The sequence below is a fragment of the Coenobita brevimanus genome, chromosome 17, assembly GCF_032717465.1.
Source record: "Coenobita brevimanus isolate Jiangsu-jjx chromosome 17, ASM3271746v2, whole genome shotgun sequence".
NCBI lineage: Eukaryota > Metazoa > Arthropoda > Malacostraca > Decapoda > Coenobitidae > Coenobita > Coenobita brevimanus.
In genome coordinates this window covers 8,948,376-8,973,327 of record NC_136970.1, presented here as the reverse complement: position 1 = coordinate 8,973,327, position 24,952 = coordinate 8,948,376, and the positions used below count along the sequence as shown (strand labels likewise).

The 24,952-nt window shown below is 40.6% G+C and overlaps 1 protein-coding gene across 1 annotated transcript in view; it reads right to left on the bottom strand.

Moving 5' to 3' along the window:
- LOC145391245 (lachesin-like) overlaps window positions 1–24,952 on the bottom strand; it is a 188,454-nt gene that overhangs the window by 162,984 nt on the left and 518 nt on the right. The gene's annotated exons all lie outside the window — the stretch shown is intronic.

Below are 24,952 nucleotides of genomic sequence, written 5' to 3'. Positions count from 1 at the left end.
GTAGGTATCAGCAAATCAGCTGAGTAGGCTGTTAGTGAAGAAAAAAAAATATTCATTTCATTTAATCAGTGAGCTGCTTTGGACCTGGACACAGCTATTTGGGGGTTAGAAAGAATAACAGTAGACAGGTTTTTTAGCTGTGAACGCTTACCAGCCTCTTATGACAGTTGTGATTGTTGTAGCTTTCCTCTCCTAATAACGGGTAGTTTTTTTTTAAAAAATATTGGAATATTTCGGAGGCAGTGGGAGGGAATAGTGGAAAGGGAGAGTAGGAAAGAAAGCCGACGGGAACACAGCCATTGACCCTTACGAGATTACTTGTCATGCAGGAAGAACAAGAACAACGACAGAATTTTGTACCCGCCTTTCCTTCACTTTCCTGCCAAAACTGATCTTGCTTACGACACTGTACTGGTCTTGAGTTTATTTGTGAATCGTGGCATTGTTGGTTTTAGAGGAAGATACGACGGTGCTGGGTATAAAAACTGGCTTGCAGTTATTGAAGACTATTTATCACCAACACCATTAACACCACGACCAATACCACAGCGACTGTTGTCATCACTGCCGCTATCACCTCCATCATTGTGTTTATACCATTATATTAATACCATTTTGTTTATACCATTGTTTATATCACTGTTTATACTATTGTTTTAATACCAATGTTTGTCACTGTGTTTATAACATTGTTTATGTCATTGTGTTAATACCAGTGTTTATACCATTGTTTATACCTTTGTGTTTATATCATTTTGAATATTTATACCAATAATATACCATATTGTTTATGCCGTTGTATTTAAACCGCTGTATTTATACCACTGTGTTATGCCTTTGTTTATACCACTGTATTTAAACCATTGATTTTATACCATTGTGTCTATACGACTGTGTTACGCCATTATTTTACCGCTATGTTTAAATCATAGTGTTTATACAGTTGTGTTTATGGCACTGTGTTTATACTGTTGTGATTATACCATTGTGTTTATACCATGTACCATTATTTATATCCTGGGGGTAGGGGGGTTTCAAGAATACTCCCCCAGTATCCCAGCTTGTCGTATGAGGCGACTAAAAGGGTTGGCTGAGGGTTAGTGCCCCTCCCCAAAAAACAGCTAACTAAAAAGACGAACAAGAAGCCTCGGACCAGGACTGACCAAAAGATGACGACCAAGGACGGGACAAAGGACATGATACGGATCGCGACGTGGAATGTAAGGGGTGCGAATGATGAGGTGAAAAAGAGAGAGATTGTCCAGCTGCTTGAGGGTGCGAAAGTGGATATATGTGGAGTACCTGAAACTAAATGGAGAGGAGAGAGTGTAAGAGAATGGGAGTATGGATGCGGTATATGTGCAGGAGTAGGTGAGAATGAGAGGGCAAAAGAAGGAGTGTGTATTATTGTTTGTAAAAGATGGAAGAAGAACATAAGAGAGTATGGATCATTTGACTCAAGGATTGTGTGGGTAAGATTGAAAGTTGGAATACAAATGTGGGCGATTGTGTGCGTGTATGCGCCAACGCAAGATCGTGGAAGTAGAGTGAGAGAAGAGTTCTGGACAAATGTGGAAGTGTGCATGGAAAAGTTTGGAAGGAATGAGAGAGTGTTTTTGATTGGTGATATGAATGGTAAAGTAGGGAATGTGAAGGTGGATGGAATAGTTGGTGAGTGGAGTGTGCCTGCTGGGATAGATGAGAATGGCAGTGCGTTAGTGGACATTTGTGCCGGGAGGGGGTTGGTGATAGTCAATACCCTCTTCAGGCACAAAATGATCCACAGGTATACATGGCGAGCGATGAGAGGGGTTGGTGGTGAACTGAATGAAAGGAAGGTAATGACTGATTATGTGTGTGTGGATGAAAGGATGCGAAGATGAGTAATGGATGCAAGAGCTCATAGAGGTTGGAGGAGTGGACTTTCTGACCACTACTTGGTAATGGCCAGAATCAAGATCCAAGTAAAATGGAAAAATAGAAGAAGGGAAGGACGGGAGGAAGGAGTAGTTGCAAGGAGAGTGGAAAGGTTACAAGAGGATGAGAAAAATGCAGAATATAAGAGAGAAGTGGAGGAACGATTGGGCAAATAGGAATTGGAGCAAATGGGGGACGTGGAAGGTGTGTGTAAGATATTCACATAAGAAATATGTACAGCATGTGATGCGGTGTGTGGGGTGAAGAGAAGATGGAAGGGGGTGCAAGGAACAGCATGGTGGAATGAAGAGATGAGACAGGCTGTGGCACAAAAGAAGAAAGCATACAATGAATGGATGAGAAATAGGGGCGTGGAAGAAGTTGAGAGGCGGAAGAGAGTTATATGTACAAAGGAAGAGAGAGGTGAAAAGATTATAAGAGAGAGTAAGAAGAGGGTGGATGAGGAATTTGGAAGGAATTTGAGTGTAAAGTGGAGGGACTGTAAGAAATTGTTCTGGAAAGAGGTGAAGAGAGTAAAACAGGGTGGCAGTGAAGTTAGTAGGGGAGTGAAAGATAAAACTGGTGGAATACTAGTTGTGAAGGAAGAAAAAGTGAACAGATGGAGAGAACACTTTAAGGAATTGTTGAACATAGAGAATGGAAGTAATGTGAGTATAAGTGGCTGGGAAATGGCTGGGAGAAGGAGGGATGTGGGAAGATAAGAAGAAATCAGTAGGATAGAAGTTGTGGAAGCAATGAAGAAAATCAAAATGGGAAAAGACCCAGGAATCGATGGAGTGTGTGGTGAAATGCTGAAGCATGGGGGAGAGATAGTAGTAGAATGGATGTGGAAGATGTGCAGATTGGCCTGGGAGGAAGGTAGAGTCCCGGAGAATTGGAAGTCAAGTACAATTATTCCCTTGTACAAAGAAAAAGGGGAAAAAGAAGCGTGTGGTAATCATAGAGGCATTTGTCTTCTTAGTGTAATAGAAAAAGTGTATGGTAGGATACTTACTGACAGAGTTAGAGAAATAACAGAGGAATTAGTTGGAGAAGAACAGGGAGGCTTTAGGAAAGGAAAAGGTTGTGTAGATCAGGTATTCATTCTTACATCTTTAGTGGAAAAGTTTATAGAGAAGGGAAAGAAGTTGTATGCAGCCTTCATGGATTTGGAGAAAGCATATGACAGGGTGGATAGACAAGGATTGTGGAAAGTATTAAGAATATATGGAGCAGATGGGAAGTTGTTGAATGCTGTGAAGAGTATGTATGATGGTGCTAAGGCTGCAGTGCGTGTGGTTTGTGAACTGAGTGAATTTTTCTATTTGAAGTTTGGGTCGAAACAGAGATGTGTCATGTCTCCGTGGTTGTTCAATCTGTACATGGATGGGGTAATAAAAGAAGTACAAGGTAGGGTAGTGGATGCTGGAGTGGCCCTGGTGAGAAAGGATAGTGTTTGGAAACTCTCTGTACTGTTGTTTCCAGATGATATTGTGTTGTTAAGTGAAGACGAAAAGGAATGGCAAGGCTTGGTGGATGAGTTTGGGAGAGTGTGTAAGAAACGGAATCTAAAGGTGAATGTAGGGAAGAGTAAGGTGATGGTCTTTGAGAGAGATGAAGTCAGTGAATGTACAGTGAGGTTGGATGGTGAGGAAATGGAAAATGTGAGTACGTTTAAGTACTTGGGGAGTGTGATGAGTAAGGATGGAAGTTTGGAGGGTGAAGTGCATGAAAGGGTACAACAAAGAATAAAGGTTGCTGGTTCCTTGAAAGCAGTGTTATGAAACCGGGAAGTGAGCATGGAAGTGAAAAAGTTACTACATGATAGTATTGTGATACCAGCTCTAACGTATGGAAGTGAAGCTTGGACGTTGTTGGAAGGACACAAATCAAGAGTGAGAGCAGTGGAAATGAGTTATTTAAGAGGAGCCTGTGGAGTCACATGGAGAGACATGCTGACAAAAGAGGATATAAAGGAGCATTGTCGTGTGGATGTGGATGTGATAGGAAGCATTAGGAGGAACACACTGAGGTGGTTTGGCCGTGTGGAGAGGATGGAGGATGAGAGACTGACGAGAAGAGTGTATGTGAGTGAGGTGGAAGGGGGGAGAGGGAGGGGGAGGCCTAGGATGAGATGGAGGGATGGAGTGGAGAGGTATATGAGTAAGGGGGGTGTGAGTTGGGAGCAGGGATGTGAAATTGCTGGGGGACAGGGCGACGTGGGGGCGATTTGTTTGTGGCCACCCCGTACGGAATTAAGGCGTCTGGCAATAGATAGATAGATAGATAGATCACTTACACAATGTACCATTCGTTATACAGTTGTGTTGATACCCTTCTATATGTCATTGTGTTTTCAAGGTACAGTAAAGCCTTTCAGTACCACGCCTTTGAAAACAATTGTAGGGTGTATGTGTTGACTGGGACAGTGTATTGTGGTGTGGAGACAGACCATGTAATCAGCTGAGAATATTGTGTACTGAACACTGATTAACTGGCAGTGTTTGTTAAGGCATATTGTTAGACCAAGATATTTTGTCCACATGTCGAAACTATTGTAACGTGTGTGTGTGTGTGTGTGTGTGTGTGTGTGTGTGTGTGTGTGTGTGTGTGTGTGTGTGTGTGTGTGTGTGTGTGTGTGCGTGTGTGTGTTGATAGTGCCTACTGGATATGAGACAAGGAAAGTAGTGTTGGCATGAAACGGACATTTATGGTTGCGTCATTAGAGTGAGAGAGAGAGAGAGAGAGAGAGAGAGAGAGAGAGAGAGAGAGAGAGAGAGAGAGAGAGAGAGAGAGAGAGAGAGGGAGGGAGGGAGGAGATAGAAACAACAAAGGAAAGTAGAAGATAAGTAAATATAGAGGACAATGCCATAAGAGCAGTGGAGAGAGAATGGAAGAGGGGAGAAATGAGGAAACTGTAAAGGGCGGAATAAAACGGAAGGATAAAAATTTAGTAGCATGAAGGAAAGAGTCGAGAATGGAGAAGGGAAAGGAAAATTAGGGTGAGAACTGTAATGACAGCGTGAGAGTCAGGGAGGAGGAGCTGAGGAAGAAGGATGTGAATAACTGAATTCACAGAACTTCAACTGAACCATTATTAGAACCACAGAGATATTAATGATGTATATGAAGCAAATCAGGAGGGAAGAGTGGTGATTTCTGTTCTGTATACTGCACACACACGTACACACACACACACACACACACACACACACACACACACACACACACACACACACACACACACACACACACACATATTCTGTGTGTGTGTGTGTGTGTGTGTGTGTGTGTGTGAACTCTGTCTTGTTGTAAAGCAGCATCGGCAGCAATTTCGTCTCCCTTGTGCGTTAATAACAGCAGTATATCACGATTGGTGGAGTGTGTAGGACACAACGTACAGGATTTGGTGTAATTGTCCTAAGTGATATAGTTATATCATCAGTAACATGAACAGAACTCTAAGTTAACCATGTGCATGTCCATCTCTACTGATAGATAATCCCATTAACTCCAGAAACATTTTTCTTAGCTTCCCACAAGTTAATTTTATTCTTCCTACCACAAGACAGTGTTATTTAGTTTGGGGTGTGTGTGTGTGGGGGGGGGGGTGATCTGAGGTAGTGTAGGGTTCAGATGCAATATCTGTCAGAGGGAAGCAGTGAGGTGCATTGAGACTGTCGGTGCGGTGCTTGTGTTTTTGGTGTCTTTGGTAACTTCACAGACAAAGACATGGAATAAAACATTGAATTATTATCACTCTACATGTCTCCCTCCCCCCTTTGACTCTCAGTTTGTAACAACCCTGTTTGTTTTAAGCCCTTTGTAACAGTAGACTTGAGTGTGGCTTTCGTCACACGCTTTTATACAGATCAGGAGAGACCTGTTTGACTATAATGTCTGTGACCTCAGTTCTGGTCACGTAGTTGCCTCCCTCTTACTAATTCAGTGCCTCCTTCACTTCCCCTACACCACACGCCCTTGATGACTTCCACCCAGATGAAGTGCTGTGCAAACTGAACACAGACAAACCTGAGAGACTTGATGGTGTGTGTGTGTAGGTGGGTGGGTGGGTGGTAGGTTGTGTGTGTGTGTGTGTGTGTGTGTGTGTGTGTGTGTGAGAGAGAGAGAGAGAGAGAGAGAGCATTTCCTTGCCTCGATATTGTCCTTCCCTGTCATTAATTGGCACTAGTCATACCCACGGTCCTCGTGCTGTCCTCTGAGACATGTGCGTTTGCTCTACTTCTTCTTCCTCTCCTCCTTCTTGTCGTAGTTCTTCTCCCTCTCCTTCTTCCTGCCTTACTCCTCCCTCCCCTCCATGCTGTCTTACTCTTTCTTCCTATCCTCCTTCCTATTTTACTCCTTCTCCCTATCCTCCTTCCCATCTCTCTCCTTCCTTTCCGCCCTTCTATTTTACTCCTCCCTCTCCTTCCTATCTTACTCCTTCCGCTAGTGCTTCCTATTATTCTCTCTTCCTTTCAGTAACAAACCTTCACGCTTCTCTTTCCATCCATTTCTCTCATTCCGTCTCTCCTTCCTCCCTTCTCTGCCCAGCCTCAGCTCCTTCCCATCGCCCCCTCACTTCCTCTGATTCACACTTCCCTCGCATCTTTTTCTCTGCTTTCTTCATCGTTAATCCTCTTACCCTTCCTTCCTCCCTCTTCCGCTCTTTTCTGTCTACCTTTTCTTCTTCTTTGCCTCCTCCCCTCCTTTCTTCGTTTCTAAATCCAGTTTTACATCCTCTGGCATTCTGATTTTTGTTAACGCCGCGTCTCTCTCTCTCTCTCTCTCTCTCTCTCTCTCTCTCTCTCTCTCTCTCTCTCTCTCTCTCTCTCTCTCTCTCTCTCTCTCTCATACACAGTATCATATTTCGGGAATACCTTTCTCTTCTTTTTTCACAACCTTTTTCTTCCAAATTGTTAGTTTTTTTTTTTTCCCTCTCTCACCTTTCCGCTTATTTTTCAAGGTGGGAAACTGCACCGTCGAAGATCAAACGAAAAAAGAATGCTGTATAATATTATCTATCTATCTATCTATCTATCTATATGTGTGTGTTGTGTGTCTGTGTGTGTGTGTGTGTGTCTTCCACTGATGTTTTTTTATCCCGTAATTTTTCCACCCCTTATTTCCCTTAGTCTGTTTTTACTTGAACTCTGCACTTTTTCCTCCTTTTCTCTCTTCAGCACCTTGCCATATTTTTTTGCTCTTCTTTCACTAAGTTTCTCCCATAATCTTCATATTTCCTCCTCCTCTCATCTTTAGCTGGTTATTCCTCTTGCCTTTCTCTCTCTCTCTTTCCCTATTTTCCAGTCTTTCTTCCGTTTCACTCACGTTTCCATTAACCTTTTCTCTCTCTTCGTTCTTTAGTCTATTTCGTCCTCAACTTCTCCGTACCTTCCTTCAGTCTCTCATTCTCCATTCTCCTCTCCTCGTCTTGATTCTCCCCTCGCACTCATTGTATGGTTTCTTCAGGTCAGTGTTTATGTTTGATGGACTGCACCCCCGCCATTTAAAAGAACCCTTACTATCACCACCTGCCATCTTGTGTAAATGTTTGCCTTTCTTACTCTCCTCATGCTCTCTTATTGTCTCTTATAAGAAGCTGAGAAGCGGAATAGAGAGTTATATATAGAAAGGAAGAGAGAGGTGAGAAGATTAGTAAGAGAGAGTAAGAAGAGAGTGGATGAGGAATTTGGAAGGAATTTGAGTGTAAAGTGGAGGGACTGTAAGAAAATGTTCTGGAAAGAGGTGAAGAGAGTAAGACAGGGTGGCAGTGAAGTTAGTAGGGGAGTGAAAGATAGAAATGGTAGATTACTAGTTGAGAAGGGAGAAAAAGTGAGCAGATGGAGAGAACACTTTAAGGAATTGTTGAACATAGAGAATGGAAGTAATGCGAGTGTAAGTGGCTGGGGAATGGCTGGGAGAAGGAGGGAGGTGAGAAGACAGGAAGAAATCAATAGGATAGAAGTTCTCGAAGCAATGAAGAAAGTCAAACTGGGGAAAGCCCCAGGAATTGATGGAGTGTGTGGTGAAATGTTGAAGCATGGGGGCGAATAGTAGTAGAATGGATGTGGAAGATGTGCAGATTGGCCTGGGAGGACGGTAGAGTTCCGGAGGATTGGAAGTCAGGTATAATTATTCCCTTGTACAAAGGAAAAGGGGAAAAAGAAGTGTGTGGAAATCATAGGGGCATTTGTTTTCTTAGTGTAATAGGAAAAGTGTATGTTAGGATACATATTGACAGAATTAGGGAAATAACAGAGGAATTAGTTGGAGAAGAACAGGGAGGCTTTAGGAAGGGAAGAGGTTGTGTAGATCAGATATTCATTCTTAGGTCTTTACTGGAAAAGTTTCTAAAGAAGGGAAAGAAGTTGTATGTGGCCTTCATGGATTTGGAGAAAGCATATGACAGTGTGGATAGACAAGGATTGTGGAAACTATTAAGAATATATGGAGCAGATGGGAATTTGTTGAATGCTGTGAAGAGTATGTATGACTGTGCTAAGGCTGCAGTGCATGTGGATGGTGAACTGACTGAATTTTTCTCTTTGAAGGTTGGGTTGAAATAGGGTTGTGTCATGTCTCCGTGGTTGTTCAATCTGTACATGGATGGGGTAATAAAAGAGATACAAGGTAGGGCAGCGAATATTAGAGTGGCCCTAATGAGAGGGTAGTGTTTGGAAACTCCCTGTACTGTTGTTTCCAGATGATACGTGTTGTTAAGTAAAGACGAAGGAGAGCCGCAAGGCTTGGTGGATGAGTTTGGGAGAGCGTGTAAGAAACGGAATCTAAAGGCGAATGAAGGGAAGCGTAAAGTGATGGTCTTCGAGAGAGGTTAAATCATTGAATGTACAGTGAGGTTTGATGAGGAAATGGATAATGTGAGTACGTTTAAGTACTTGGGGAGTGTGAAGTTTGGGGATGGAAGTTTGGAGGGCGAAGTGCTTGAGAGAGTACAGCAAGGAAGAAAGGTTGCTGGTTCCTTGAAAGCAGTAATAGGAAACAGGGAAGTGAGCATGGAAGTGAAAAAGTTACTACATGACGGTATTGTGATACCAACTCTAACGTATGGAAATGAAGCTCTGACGTTGTTTGAAGGACACAAGTCAAGAACGAGAGCAGTGGAAATGAGTTATTTAAGAGAAACCTGTGAAGTCACATGGAGAGACAGGCTGACAAATGAGGATATAAAGGAGCGTTGTGGTGTGGGTGTGGATGTGATAGGAAGCGTTATGAGGAACACACTGAGATGGTTTGGCCATGTGGAGAGGATGGAGGGTGAGAGACTGACGAGAAGAGTGTATGTGAGTGAGGTGGAGGGGGGGAGAGGGTGGGGGAGGCCGAGGATGAGATGGAGGGATGGAGTGGAGAGGTATATGAGGGACGGGGGTGTAAGTTGGGAGCAGGGCAGTGAAATGGCTGGGGACAGGGCGACGTGGAGGCGATTTGTTTGTGGCCACCCCGTACGGGATTGAGGCGTCTGGCAATAGATAGATAGATAGACGTTTCTTCATGTAAGTTTTGGATCACATGCTGTGCTGTTGAAATACATTGTGCATTGTATGTTATTGTTGGAGTCAGCATACACACACACACACACACACACACACACACACACACACACACACACACACACACACACACACACACACACACACACACACACAGGCAGGGTACAAGTACTCACAAAACAACTCTGATCGTCCATCAAAAAATAAAAAATAAAATAAAATAAGCTGGAAGAAACAACACACCTTCGTTCTAGATCCTTGTCAAAAAATTTTTTTATCAGTGTTTGTCTCTGGCAAAAACGTTGGCTGGGAAAGCACCAAACGAATGAGACGCATGTGAGCTTAAAGAATAAAGTACAGTTGTGAAGAGTGGTGTAAGTCTCTCTCTCAGTAAAAACAATCCTACCTTTTTCCAGCAGCCAAGATATTCTGCCACTCACATATATAACAGGAAAGCCGATATGTTTTGTTTTAACCCTGACATTTTTCCAGTTGTCACAGTGTATATTGTCTCAGTGTAAGAGGACTCCAGCCTCGACCGAGCTGCGATGTGCGCTCGTCAGAATCTCGATAATCCCGGTATATAAAAGTGATCGGTGAGGGACATGGGATCGGTACGGTACGGAGCGGTACGATATGATGCAGTATGATACGGTAGGGTACGGTACCGGTGTCCTTTCATTGTGTTAAGGTATATTTGAGGTTCAAGTGAAAGTCATTGACAGCTTCTCAACCCCTACTCCCCTCACTCCCCCATCCCTTGGTCAGGTGGCGGGCCACACAGCACCTGACATAAGGCCACCAGTTTGTGTGAATCAAGTGAAAATCTCTTCTGAGATTTATCCTGCCTTCTTTTTACCTAAACCTATTTCAGTGTGTTGAATGGAGAGAGAGAGAGAGAGAGAGAGAGAGAGAGAGAGAGAGAGAGAGCTTTCAAATCTTATTCCTGCAACTACCAAACTTTCTATATTAAAACTCAGCGTTTGATACTTTCAGTGGTTCACACAATATACAGCAGATTTTTATTACCCTCCACGTGACGAAGTCAGAGGAAGGTATTGTTATCACTGGCATGAAGAAGAGGTGGCATAGAGATCTGCGTTTCCGGAGCAAATCCCAGAAAGTTTTCACTATAGAATCATTAAATTTCAGAGTTATGCTTTTGATAGGTCGAATGCTCTGTCTTAAGTAGTTTTTAAAAATAATAAAAAATAATTCAAATTTTTTGTTTCTGGAGCAAAACTCAGAAAGTATTAACTATAGTTATGAAATTACACATAGTTATGTGTCTTGCAGTGAACTGATGCCTTTTGGTTGGTTGAATTCTGTGTCTAAAATAGTTTTTTTTTTTTAATTAACAAAATAGAAAAAAATATTTCAATGCAGCTGTGGAGGGAATTTTATTTGTTGATAGAAAATGGTTGCTAATTACCATGGTTAAGCTACTGAAAATTTTTAGTTTTAATGTCTCTGTTGTACAGAGGGAGGAGGGGAGGGGGTGGGCTGTTATGCGCTTGGTTAAGTGTGCAGGGAGGTGGGGGGGGGGGCGTATGCCTGATCGGGTGGACGGTTGCAACAGCCTAGCTTTGCCTAAGATTTTTCATGCTACCAAAAGCTTTTAGACTATTCAGCTGAAGCAGGGTTTTCCATTTTCAGGAGATGATTATTTTTTTTTTTTACACTGGTTAGCATTACTAACAAACACTCTTATTAAAACAGTATTCACAAAAAACTGAAAATGCCCGTCAATATTTGGGGCAGTAAATACCACATTTAATGGATGGTGTTGTACAGTACATTATCCCTGACGTTGCCAATCCACTACCTCACTACCTGTACATTACCAAAGGCCTTCACGTCTCTGCCACAATTCGTAAACTTATCTTTACCTGCACTTATTATCCCTCACGTTGCCAATCCACAGCCTCACTAGTTATCAGAGTGTTCACGTCTCTTACTTAATTTGTACACTTGTATTTCTTTATAATTAGAATCCCTAACGTTGCCAATCCACTGCCTCTCGACCTGTATATTAACAAAGGGTTCATGTATCTTATATAATTTGAACAATTGCTTTTGTCTGTAATTTTTATCCTTGACGTTGCCAATCCACTGCCTCATCACCTGTATATTATCAAAGTGTTCATGTCTCTTATATAATTTGTACAATTGCGTTTGTCTATAATTATAATCCTCGACGTTGCAAATCCACTGCCTCATCACCAGTACGTTACCAAAGGCTTCACGTTTCTGGCACAGTTTGTACACTTGTATTTGCTTATAGTTATGGATCAGAAGTGAGAAATTTTCCCACACAAGGAACAAAATAGATTTTACATGTTAATCTTTCGCTACGAGTTCCGCTGTCTTTTTGTTGTGTATTTTTGCTGATGCTAGCAGGCGATATTTAATTAAGGACATCAGTCTAGTTGTGATGGGGTTGATGAAGACTTTATTTAACCTGTCCAGTTTATATATATATATATATATATATATATATATATATATATATATATATATATATTATCACGCTGAATGGAATATATTGCCAGGAGGCAGGAATATAAATATATATATGAGGTTCCCGTGGTGAAAGGATCAAGGCTCCATCCTTAACCTGTCACTGCCCCTGATTATATGGAAACAAACGTAGTTCAGTGGTAGCACTCACGCTTCACTACTGTAAGGTTGGCAGTTCCAGCCAGCACTAGGGTAGCGTATTTCTGGTGAGAGATGTATCGGTTCCTCCGAGGATCTCTCGTTGCCCTGCAGAGCTATGTGGTCCTAGCTCGGGGGATTCAGTCTCATTTATTATACACAGCTTGATTTTAAATTACATTCTATCTATAGCTCGACGCCCTAATCCCGCAAAGGGTGGCCACAGACAAAACGCCTCCAAGTCACTCTGTCACCCACCATTTGACTACTCTCCCCCCAACTCCCACCCCCCCTCCCTCATATACCTCTCAACTCCAACCCTCCGCCTCATTCTCGGTCTACCTCTCCCTCTCCCTCCTTCCACCTCACCTACATACACCCTCTTAGTCAGTCTTTCATTCTCCATTCTCTCCACATGTACAAACCACCTCAGAGTATTTCTCCTAATCTTCTCAACCACATCCACATCCACCCCACAACGTTCCTTCACTTCTTCATTCGTCAACCTGTCCCTCCACGTCACTCCACATACTCCACTCAAGTAACTTATTTCCACTGCTCTCACTCTTGACTTGTTCCCCTCTTGCAAGGTCCGCGCCTCGCTTCCATACGTCAGGGTAGGGATCACAATACTATCATGCAGTGACTTCTAAACTTCCATAGTCACCTCCCTATTTCTCATCACTGCTTTCAGTGAACCAACAACCTTCCTTCCCTGCTGTACCCTTTCACGCACTTCATTCCCCAAAGTTCCACCCTTACTCATCACACTACCCAAGTACTTGAATGCACTCACACTCTCCATATCCTCACCAGCCAACCTCACTGCACATTCTGTGACTTCATTCCTCTCAAATACCAAAACTTTACTTTTGTTTACATTAACTTTCAGCTTCCTCCTCCTACACACTGTCCCAAATTCATTCACCAAACCTTGCAACTCCCATTCATCTTCACACAACAATCAGCAAACAGCAACACCGGAATCTTCCAAATCTCACCCTCATTCATTAGTGCCACCCCCACATCCACTGCCCTACCCTGCATCTCCTTTACAACTCCATCCATGTATATATTAAACAGCCATGGGGACATCACTCAACCCTGTTTCAGTACCACATTGAGATCAAAGAACTCACTTAGCTCACCATCCACTCGCACCGTAGCCCTAGCTCCATCGTACATACTCTTCACAGCATTCAACAATTTCCCATCCACTCCATATATTCTTAATACCTTCCACATACCTTGTCTATCTATTCTGTCATAAGCTTTCTCCAAGGCCATGAAGGCAGCATACACTTTCTTTCCCTTCTCTAGATACTTCTCCACTAAACATCTTAGAACAAATATCTGATCTACACACCCTTTTCCCATCCTAATCCCCCTTGTTCTTTTCCAACTAGCTCCTCTGTTATATGCCTAACCCTATCAATGAGTATTCTACCATACATTTTACCAGTCACACTAAGAAGGCAAATACCCCTATGGTTACCACATACTTCTATCTCCCCTTTTCCTATATATAAGGGAACAATTATACATGATTTCCAGTCCTCTGGAACCCTTCCCTCTTCCCATGCCAATCTACACAACTTTCGTATCCACCCCACAACAATCTCACTCCCATACCTCAGCATTTCACCACACACTCCATCAATTCCTGGGGCCTTTCCCAACTTGATCTTCATTACTTCCACTATTTCCGTCCTACTGATCTCTTCCTCGCTCCTCTCATCTCTTCTTCTCCCAGCCATTCCCCAACCACTTATACTCGCACTACTGTCATTCTCTACATTCAACAAATCCTCAAAGTGTTCCTTCCATCTCCCCAAATTCTATCTCTTCTTGACCAACAATCTATTATTCCTATCTTTCACTCCCCTACTATTTCCCCTTTCACACTGCCTTACTTTCTTTACCTCCTTCCAAAACAATTTCTTACTCTCCCTCCATTTCACACTCAGATTCCTCCCAAACTCTTCATCCACTTTCTTCTTACTCTCCTTCACCAATCTCTTCACCTCCCTTCTCCTACTCACATATACCTCTCTCTTCTCTCTCTCATCTTCTCCCCTACCTCTACTCGCTAACCATTCACTATATGCCTTTTTCTTTTGTTCCACAGCTCGTTTCACCTCATCATTCCACCATGCTGTCCCTTGCACACCTTTGCGGGAAGGGGGGGAGGCTGAAGCCGTCTTATCAAATTTTTATCTTTTCATCACACACACACACACACACACACACACACACACACGGAAACACCAAACATTAAACGATCTGAACCAAAGCTGTGAGCTTGTCGCCACTAGATCGTCCACTGTTCGTCTGTCACCATAACAGTAAAACCCTTAATGGGAAAAATCACTTCAGTGGGAAAACCTATAAAAACTCTGTTCACCTTGAGTATCAGAGCAGATTTTATTTCCAACAAATACACTCTTTTGTGGCCATTTATAAACCCAGGATAACAGTATAAAAATTATCATACGCGGAAGATAACACTCTGAGGGCATGGTTTGTGTGTGCGAGTGTGTTCTTACCTAATTGTTCTTACCTAATTGTATCTTTACAGGAATGAGTCAAGCTCGTACTGTCCTGTGTCTTAAACCATATTTATCGTACATATCCTTAAATTTGTGAATTGTTTTGACACACACTATTTCATTCGGTAGTGCATTCCATTGATCAATTGCTCTGCTTGGGAAACTAAATTTCCTTACGTCTTTATCACCTCTCTTCTTATGCAGTTTTTTGCAGTGTCCTCTTGCTGATGCTTCTCCATATGTTAAGTAATCATTTATGTCTATTTTCTCCTTTCCTGATATGCACTTATATAGCATTATCATGTCACCTCTTTTCCTTCTCTCCTGTAGTGTTGGTAGATTCAGTTTATTTAGTCTTTCTTCATACCTTAGGTCCCTTAAGCTTGGTATCCATCTTGTAGCGGCCCTTTGAACTTTTTCAATCTTGTCTATATGTTTTTTGAGATGAAGACTTCAGACTACTGATGCATATTCCAGGGTTGGTCTAATGAATGATGTTATTATCCTTCTTAGCATGTCTTCATTTATGTATGTGAATGCTATTCTCATATTTGCAAGCAGTGTATACATGTTCCGTACCTTCTCGCTGATGTGGTCAGCCGGAGATAGTCTGTTATTGATAATCACACCTAGGTCTTTCTCTCTTTCTGATGTGTATAGGGTTTTATTTCCTAACTTATAATCCCAATCAGGTCTTTTTCCACTTTTACCAAACTTGATTACATGACACTTGTCCACATTGAATTCCATTTGCCATGTACTACTCCATTCATGAAGTTTGTTTAATTCTTCTTGTAGCTCCCTACAAGAGTCTGGGTTAGTAATTCTCCTTTGTATTTTTGCATCATCTGCAAACATGTTCATATAGCTCTCATTTCCAGTGTTACTGTTTATATCATTTATATACACTAGAAATATGATTGGTGCCAGCACTGAACCCTGTGGTACTCCACTAGTCACTTCTTTCCATGATGAGTAGTTTCCTCTAAGTACTGTCCTCATTTCTCTTTTTATGAGAAAGTCTTGCATCCAACAAAACAGTTTCCCTCGAATTCCTCCTTGATGGTACAGTTTCCATAAAAGTCTTTGGTGTGGTACTGTGTCAAAAGCTTTCTTGAAATCTAAATAGATACTGTCCACCCATCCTTCCCTTTCCTGTATTGTGTTTGTTACTCTGTCATAGTAGCTCAACAGATTAGTAACACATGATTTTCCTTTTCTGAAACCAAACTGTCTTTCTGTTATCATACTGTGTTCTTCTAGATGATTTACCCAAGCTTTTCTTATAAGTTTTTCTAATACCTTGCTTACAACACTGGTCAGTGATACTGGTCGGTAGTTGAGTGGATTTTGTCTATTTCCTTTCTTGAATAAGGGGACAATATTTGCTTTTTTCCAAATATCAGGTAGTTTACATTGACTCAAGGATTTCTTGAAAATTAAAAATAATGGTTTACTCCTTTGCACATTCTCGTAATACCCAACATGAAATTTCATCAGGACCACTTGCTTTTCCTCTGTCTAATCCACTCAACTCCTCCTGTATTACTTTTTCTGCTATTTGTATATCTGGTAGTATGTGTGGACATGCGTGTTCCACATAGTCCCTCTCAAAATTTTTTTCTTCTGTAAAAACTAATTGGAAGTTCTTATTTAGTGCTTCACAAATATCTTTCTCTTGTGTATAAGTGATTCCCTCGTCCGTAATGGATTGTATTACATCTTTTACTTTGGTTTTGCTTCTGATATAGCTGTAAAACAGCTTTGGTTGATCACTACTTTTATTTATTATATCCTCCTCAAACTGTTTTTGGGCTTCCCTCCTTATTCTTGTACAGTCGTTTCTTGCCTGTTTGTAATTATTATACGCCCTTTCACTATTGTGTCTTCTGTATCTATTCCACAACAAATCTCTTCTTTCTTTTGATTTTTTACATTCTGTATTGAACCATTTCTGTATTTTCTTATCTGCTTCTTTGTGCTGTGGGATGTACTTCTGGACTCCTATTTGATAAAATTCACAAAAATTTTTATATACAGCGTTTAAATCTTGTCCTCTAAGCTCATTTTCCCAATCAACTTCTAAGAAATACTTCTTTAGTTCTTGATAATTTCCCTTTTTATATTTTAGGCTCTTTTTGTAACTGTCATTGCTGTTTACTATGTCATATGCTATCCTGGAGTTATAATTTAGTACTGCATGATCGCTTTTGCCGAGTGGAGGGTGATATATTAAACTGTCAATATCATTTTCTTGCCTAGTAAATATTAGATCTAGCACTGAAGGTACATCAAGTTCTCTTTTTCTGGTGGTTTCCCTCACATGTTGCATTAAGAAAAACTCTTGTACGAGATCCAGGAGCTTTTGGTCCCAACAGCTTTCTTGGCTATTTATATCTAGAGTATTCCAATTTATATTTGTATTGAAGTCCCCAGTTAGTATAATTCTTTCCGATTTCTCTTCCATTTTATGTAGCAATGATCTTATACTCTGAATTGTACTCTCTGCCAGGTCCTCATATTCGTCTCTTTCCCATGTGTTTGATCTGGGTGGCATGTACAAATTGGCTACAATTACTTTACCTTCAGATGTGTCGATCTCTACTGCAATCAGTTCTACTTGTGATGGTATATCTAGTTTTATTTCCTTGACTTTTAGATTTTTCTTAGTTAATATTATAATTCCTCCTCCTTTTTTTAAATTTCTGTCTCTTCTCCATATATTGTATTCCCCTAAGTTTAGTATGTCACTGGATATCCTTGGTGTTAATTTTGTTTCAGTTAGGCATATTATTTATGATTCATTTTCTCTGACATAATCATTCATCTCTAGTAATTTAGACACCATTCCATCCACATTTGAGTACATCAACTTTATCATCTTGTTTATATACTTGTCATGACATGGTTCTACTACCTTCCTCCTTTTTCTTCCATCCTGTTTGTGTACCACTTTCGTACCTGCAATCCTATTACTTTGTAAAAAAAATTTCTTCTTCTCCTCTTCTGATCTTCCCTCATTTTTTGTTTTTGCTTCCTCCCTTTTCTCTTTCAGTAATTCCAGTTCCTCTTGTGTTAGGCATATTTTTATCCATACATTTTTGAACTTCTCTTTTTCCTTAAGATTCTTTGCATTTTTTTGTATCTCTTCCACAGTGTTTACACTCTGGAAAGTCACCTTTAGAGGTCTTGTCTTGCTTTTCTCGTATTTCCCTAACCTTTTGTGTTCCTTTATGTCTCTACTACAGATTTCCTCTGATACTTCTTTCAGTAAGTTCATTACACTTATTATCTCCTTTTTGTCTCTTGTGATCTTGTTTTTAACTTCTTCCTCTTCTATACCAGAGATTACTATTGATTTGTTTATCTCTACTGAATCTCTGACTAACTTTGGATTGTTTTGGATTATTCTTTTCACCTCCTTTTTAATGCTTTTTTCCTCCACCCTTGTTTCTAAGTCTTTCTTTACTTTCACCATTTCAGCATACGTGGTTTCTACATCAATTTTGTAGCTTTGCACAACTTCATTCACTTGTGTTATCTTCTCCTCAATATCACTGCTCTGGTCAATAAGACTGCTAACTTGCCTAATTGTCTCTGTGTCATTTTTGAACTCTTCCATAACACTCTCGTGATTGACTACTGTACTTGCCATTTCACTCATTTTCTTCCTAAGTGTACTCAGTTCCACTGTTAGTTCACTGATGGTTGTGTCTTTCTTATTGGCCTCCCTTCCTAGTTTTTCTATTTCTTCCTTTTGCAAGTGCATCTGCTTCTTTATTTCATCAATTTCATTTTTGAAAGCCATTTCTAGTTTGTTTACACGTTCAACCAGTCTATTGTGAGTCACTACTTCAACCAGTTCTTGGTAGAAATCATCATTTTGCTTTTTACCTTTATCTCTTTTCTTTTCCAAATTTGTTTTACTGAAGTATGTATCCATTTTGCAATACTTAAAGTGCAAAGCATACACTTACAATCTCCGTGTTGTAGTCTAAACAAACCTCAGAGATGACTCAGCATATTCTTTCGTCTTGGTTCTATTTCCTGTTTGAACAAGTCTTTGTTTAAACTTATTTTTTTTTTCCTTTTAATAATGAACAATCATTTAGTCTAACCTGGTACTGAGCTTGACTCATACAAATATACAAATTTAGGTAATGCCACTGGCCGTGATGATTCGGCACGGAGCGCCGGCGTCACACGTCCGTCCAGCTTGAATCCCCCTGTGTGTGTGTGTGTGTGTGTGTGTGTGTGTATGTGTGTGTGTGTGTGTGTGTGTGTGTGTGTGTGTGTGTGTGTGTGTACAGAGAGAGAGAGAGTGAGAGGGAGAGAGAGAGACACAGAGACAGAGACAGAGACAGACAGACAGACAGACAGACAGACATAAGACAGACAGAGAGACAGACAGACAGACAGAGACGGTGACAAAGAAAGAGAGAGGAGGAGGAGGGAGGGAGGCAGTGTGTGTGTGTGTGTGTGTGTGTGAACAGAGAGAGAGAGAGAGAGAGAGAGAGAGAAGTAGTGTGTGTGTGTGTGTGTGTGTGTGTGTGTGTGTGTACAGAGAGAGAGAGAGAGAGAGAGAGAGAGAGAGAGAGAGAGAGAGAGAGAGAGAGAGAGAGAGAGAGAGAGAGAGAGAGAGAGAGAGAGAGAGAGTGTGTGTGTGTGTGTGTGTGTGTGTGTGTACAGAGAGAGAGAGAGAGAGAGAGAGAGAGAGCGAGAGAGAGAGAGAGAGAGAGAGAGAAGCAGTGTGTGTGTGTGTAGTGCCAAAAATTCAATATTCATGTATGTGTTTAGAAGTACTGAAATTTTTAAGTTAGATGGGATGTAACCTGAATACTAGTCTATAAATTCCTATCCTAAGTAGTAATTCATATGTTAATGATTAATGTAGGGTTAACTTTATTTTTATATGTATGTATCTCTGTATCTATGCATTGGGTGATGTAATTGTGGATGTTGAGCTATGGGAATTCCTCTGTCTGGTCGAGTAAGTGAATAACAGATGCGCACAGCTTTCCTCCTTGTCGATTGTAGGGCGCCAAGTTTAAACCTTAAACAGAGTAATGATGAATATACAATTCTTTCCGTATCCTAGTTGTGAAATGTTTACTAATGAAGCTGCTAGAACCCAAATATGTGAGATTAACAGTCAAAAAGGCCTAAATAATGTCATTTGTGAGGATTTAATAGTCCCGCTTACCTTAGCCGTCACTAGATGGCAAAAGCTGCCCCAAAATTCAAGGCGGGATAGTGGTAAAATCAGTATCTAGATTAAGTAAGGATTGAATCCCAAATTTTCCCCAGTTCAATGAAAAGTCTTGGCATCATGGGTATACTGCTAAATAAATTGTAAAGAGAATTGAAACCCACCATATTTCAAAGACACCACCTCATTTGACTTAGCAGTGGCGTCACGGATGTACCAAGGAAGCCACACTTGAGGCCCAGACGTCGTGTATAATGGACATTGGTTCAGGTGAGCTGTCCACATTTCTCCTTTCCCCCCCTCTTTTTCTTTGTTTAATCCTTACTTGGCATGGACCATATGAAGTAATATTGTTGAAAGCTTAACGTAGACTTGAGGCCCAGACGTCATGTATAATGGACGTTGGTTCAGTCCTCAGACACCGGCAACGTCAGTGTGAGCACGAGGCCTCCCCGTAGTATTGCCCATAGACATGAACATACACACTTACACTACCCATGAATTATTTTATAAACCAAATATAATTGAAATAGTATCATTGATCTATCAAGTGAACTTTTTTTGTAAATAAGGAATAGAAATTTAAAAAGCGATGTAATCTGGTAATGGAAAGGCGAAATTCAAATCTATTAACCGTTTTCTTTCTTAAATTAATGTTGGAAAAATTAGGAGCGTGGAAGGGAACTTGGTGGTTGTGAGCAATAATGTAATTTTGAATTGTACCTCGAGGCTAAACAAGCCCGAGTGATTACGTATTCTTGGTGATTATGCAATTTTTGAATTGTATCTCGAGGCTACCCAAGCCCGAGTGATTATGTATTCTTGGTGATTATGTATTTTTTTAAAATTATTCCTCGAGGCTACACAAGCCCGAGTGATTATGCATTTTTGGTGATTATGTAGTAATGACGACTATGAACTATTAATAATCCTGAATTGATAGTGGATTATAGAGAATTACATGATGAAAGTATATTATATGGACAAAATAGAACACGAGTAATAATTCTTATTGGTTCGAGGCTATGCCAGCTCGAAAAGACAACCCATGCTCATAAAAAGGTCCCTGTCTTGAGGCTACTGTCGAGCCCAAGAATAATTGACAAAAAGAAAGTAAGGTACAATGACCTCATAAATCGCTTGTATCAAATTGTTTTCGCCTGGTGACAATGTTGGAGGAATGATCACCCAAACCATGGTTTTAATGTACCATCTTTTTTTTATATTACAAAGGGTCATGTAATTAAAAATCTTTTGAAAACCAGCATAAAAATTATTGAATTAGAGTAAAGTATATGTCATTTTCTTTCTTGGTGTACCCAATCAAGGAAATTAAGTCCTCAAGCCTAATTCACTCCCCTTCCAATTCAAGATTCCTTCGCTGAGGGAATGACAACCACCTGTGGTACTGACTAAATCTAGGCTCGGCCAAAAACTACAAACGCTACCAAAATTTTTCTTAAATAATTATCATCTACTACACTAAGTCGAGTACCACCTGTATTATCCATGGGTAAGTTGACCAGTACCAACAACCGGTAAGATTATAAATATCCGTCATTACACTGATTGAAGAATACCGGTGGGACAAAAATTACGAGTATTACACTGGTGGCAGCGGTGGGATATTCATTGTTCCCAAATTAGTGGCGTTGGTGAGAAAGTGAAGGGAAGTGAATAGCAAAGAGAAGTGAGAATGTTAAGGGTATCATTGGTTGGTCATTCTCAAATACGCAACTCTATATTCAGAACATCCTGGTAGTAATGAGGTTCAAATAGTGTACTAGTTGGTATTACCCCTGGGGAAGGGGGGAAAGAATACTTCCCCAGTATCCCTGCTTGTCGTAAGAGGTGACTAAAGGGGTCCTTTTTATCTCCAGTCTGTCTCCTTACTGTTCTCTTCTGCTCTTCTGTCCTACCTCTCGTCTTGATATTTCCATGTTTCCTCTAAGCTTAGTGCTAATTCTTCACTTTTCCTTCTTTCCAGCTTAGAATGTTAAGGGTTAGGTTAATATATGTTCTCTAAACAAATATTACCCAGAGACAAACATACACAAAACATCATACACTGTCTTGGGCAATACTTCATCGATTCTGGGACGTCACGAGGTATTGTCCTGGACAGCGGAGGAGAGCACAGAAGGTTGGAGTCAATAGTTTGGTGTGGGCGAAAAAAGAGACCATACAGTCGGGTACCTGTAGAAAACTGAATGCCAAATGGGACGGCCCGTATAAAGTGATTGAAGTGCTACTAGATGGAAGTGTTTATATCATTGAAAATGTATTTAGTGGAAAAAAAATACAAAGGGCTGCTGAAAAGGTAAAACCATATTATGGTACCGAGGAATGGGTCTTAGAATCATTGCAACAGGAGCTCGCCCCGGAGCCCGAAGATGAGCGATTACCACTGCGAGTAAGGAATGCCCCTCGGAGGCTCATAGAGGAGTGTTAGTTAGAAAAGTAGATAAGTGCATGAGACGAATGTTGTGAAACATAACTGCTTAAAGTTATGTTCCGGGTGGACTCATCCCCAAGGAGAGGGTGTAGAAAGGAAAAGAGAGAAGAGTTCCTGTTGGAACCGGGAAGTGCCTTACTTCGAGGGGAGTGATCAATCCCCTCACCTTACAGTTAACACAGTTTGTGAGGTAGTGGAGTTTTCAGGACAGAATGAGCGCTCACCTCTTGCGGGCGGAAAGCTGGAAACAAAAGGACAAAGTGAATGTGATTGCGAATGGAAGAGTGTAAGGAAGCTCCTCCCGTGGTGATCTCACTCTTGAGAGACCCTGTCGAGCTCAGGTGAGTGACAAGCTATCCTCCAAAACCTGAGGCTGACTGGGGCATAAATTCCCTCATAACATCTCGTGTAAGGAGTGATCATAGCTCCTAATGTAGTGAGTAAGCGACCTTCCGAGGTACGCATCAGGTGTTTAATGTGGACCGACAGGTGCCACCGATTGTGGGGAAAGATATTCCAATTCAAAGCGTTCATAGCAGTTATAAGAGTAACAACATTCCATCCATGCACATGTCATAGAAGATTGACTTGGGTAAAATTTGTTTTCCGAACGTGGGAGCCATGTAGTGCCACAAATTTAATATTCATGTATGTGTTTAGAAGTACTGTAATTTTTAAGTTAGATAGGATGTAACCTGAATATTAGTCTATAAATTCCTATCCTAAGTAGTAATTCATACGTTAATGATTAATGTAGGGTAAACTTTATTTTTTATGTATGTATCTCTGTATCTATGCATTGGGTGATGTAATTGTGGATGTTGAGCTATGGGAATTCCTCTGTCTGGTCGAGTAATGAATAACAGATGCGCACAGCTTTCCTCCTTGTCGATTGTAGGGTACCAAGTTTAAACCTTAAACAGAGTAACGATGAATATACAATTCTTTCCGTATCCTAGTTGTGAAATGTTTACTAATGAAGCTGCTAGAACCCAAATATGTGAGATTAACAGTCAAAAAGGCCTAAATAATGTCATTTGTGAGGATTTAATAGTCCCGCTTACCATAGCCATCACTAGATGGCATAAGCGCCCCAAAATTCAAGGCAGGATAGTGGTAAAATCAGTATCTAAATTAAGTAAGGATTGAATCCCAAATTTTCCCCAATTCAATCAAAAGTCTTGGCATCATGGGTATACTGCTAAATATATTGTAAAGAGAATTGAAACCCACCATATTTCAAAAACACCACCTCATTTGACTTAGCAGTGGCGTCATGGACGTACCAAGGAAGCAGCACTTGAGGCCCAGAAGTTGTGTATAATGGACGTTGGTTCAGGTGAGCTGTCCACATTTCTCCTTTCCCCCCCTCTTTTTCTTTGTTTAATCCTTACTTGGCATGGACCATATGAAGTAATATTGTTAAAAGCTTAACGTAGACTTGAGGCCCAGATGTCATGTATAATGGACGTTGGTTCAGTCCTCAGACACCGGCGACGTCAGTGTGACCACGAGGCCTCCCCGTAGTATTGCCCATAGACGTGAACATACACACTTACACTACCCATGAATTATTTTATAAACCAAATATAATTGAAATAGTATCATTGATCTATCAAGTGAACTTTTTTTGTAAATAAGGAATAGAAATGTAAAAAGTGGTGTAATCTGGTAACGGAAAGGCGAAATTCAAATCCATTAACTGTTTTCTTTCTTAAATTAATGTTGGAAAAATTAGGAGCGTGGAAGGGAACTTGGTGGTTGTGAGAAATAATGTAATTTTGAATTGTACCTCGAGGCTAACCAAGCCCGAGTGATTACGTATTCTTGGTGATTATGCAATTTTTGAATTGTATCTCGAGGCTACCCAAGCCCGAGTGATTATGTATTCTTGGTGATTATGTATTTTTTTTTTTAAATTATTCCTCGAGGCTACACAAGCCCGAGTGATTATGCATTTTTGGTGATTATGTAGTAATGACGATTATGAACTATTAATAATCCTGAATTGATAGTGGATTATAGAGAATTACATGATGAGAGTATATTATATAGACAAAATAGAACATGAGTAATAATTCTTATTGGTTCAAGGCTATGCCAGCTCGAAAAGACAACCCATGCTCATAAAAAGGTCCCTGTCTTGAGGCTATGTCGAGCCCAAGAATAACTGACAAAAAGAAAGTAAGGTACAATGACCTCATAAATCGCTTGTATGTATCAAATTGTTTTCGCCTGGTGACAATGTTGAAGGAATGATCACCCAAACCATGGTTTTAATGTACCATCTTTTTTTTTTTTATATTACAAAGAGTCATGTAATTAAAAATCTTTTGAAAACCAGCATAAAAATTATTAAATTAGAGTAAAGTATATGTCATTTTCTTTCTTGGTGTACCTAATCAAGGAAATTAAGTCCTCAAGCCTAATTCACTCCCCTTCCAATTCAAGATTCCTTCGCTGAGGGAATGACAACCACCTGTGGTACTGACTAAATCTAGGCTCGGCCAAAAACTACAAACGCTACCAAAATTTTTCTTAAATAATTATCATCTACTACACTAAGTCGAGTACCACCTGTATTATCCATGGGTAAGTTGACCAGTACCAACAACCGGTAAGATTATAAATATCTGTCATTACACTGATTGAA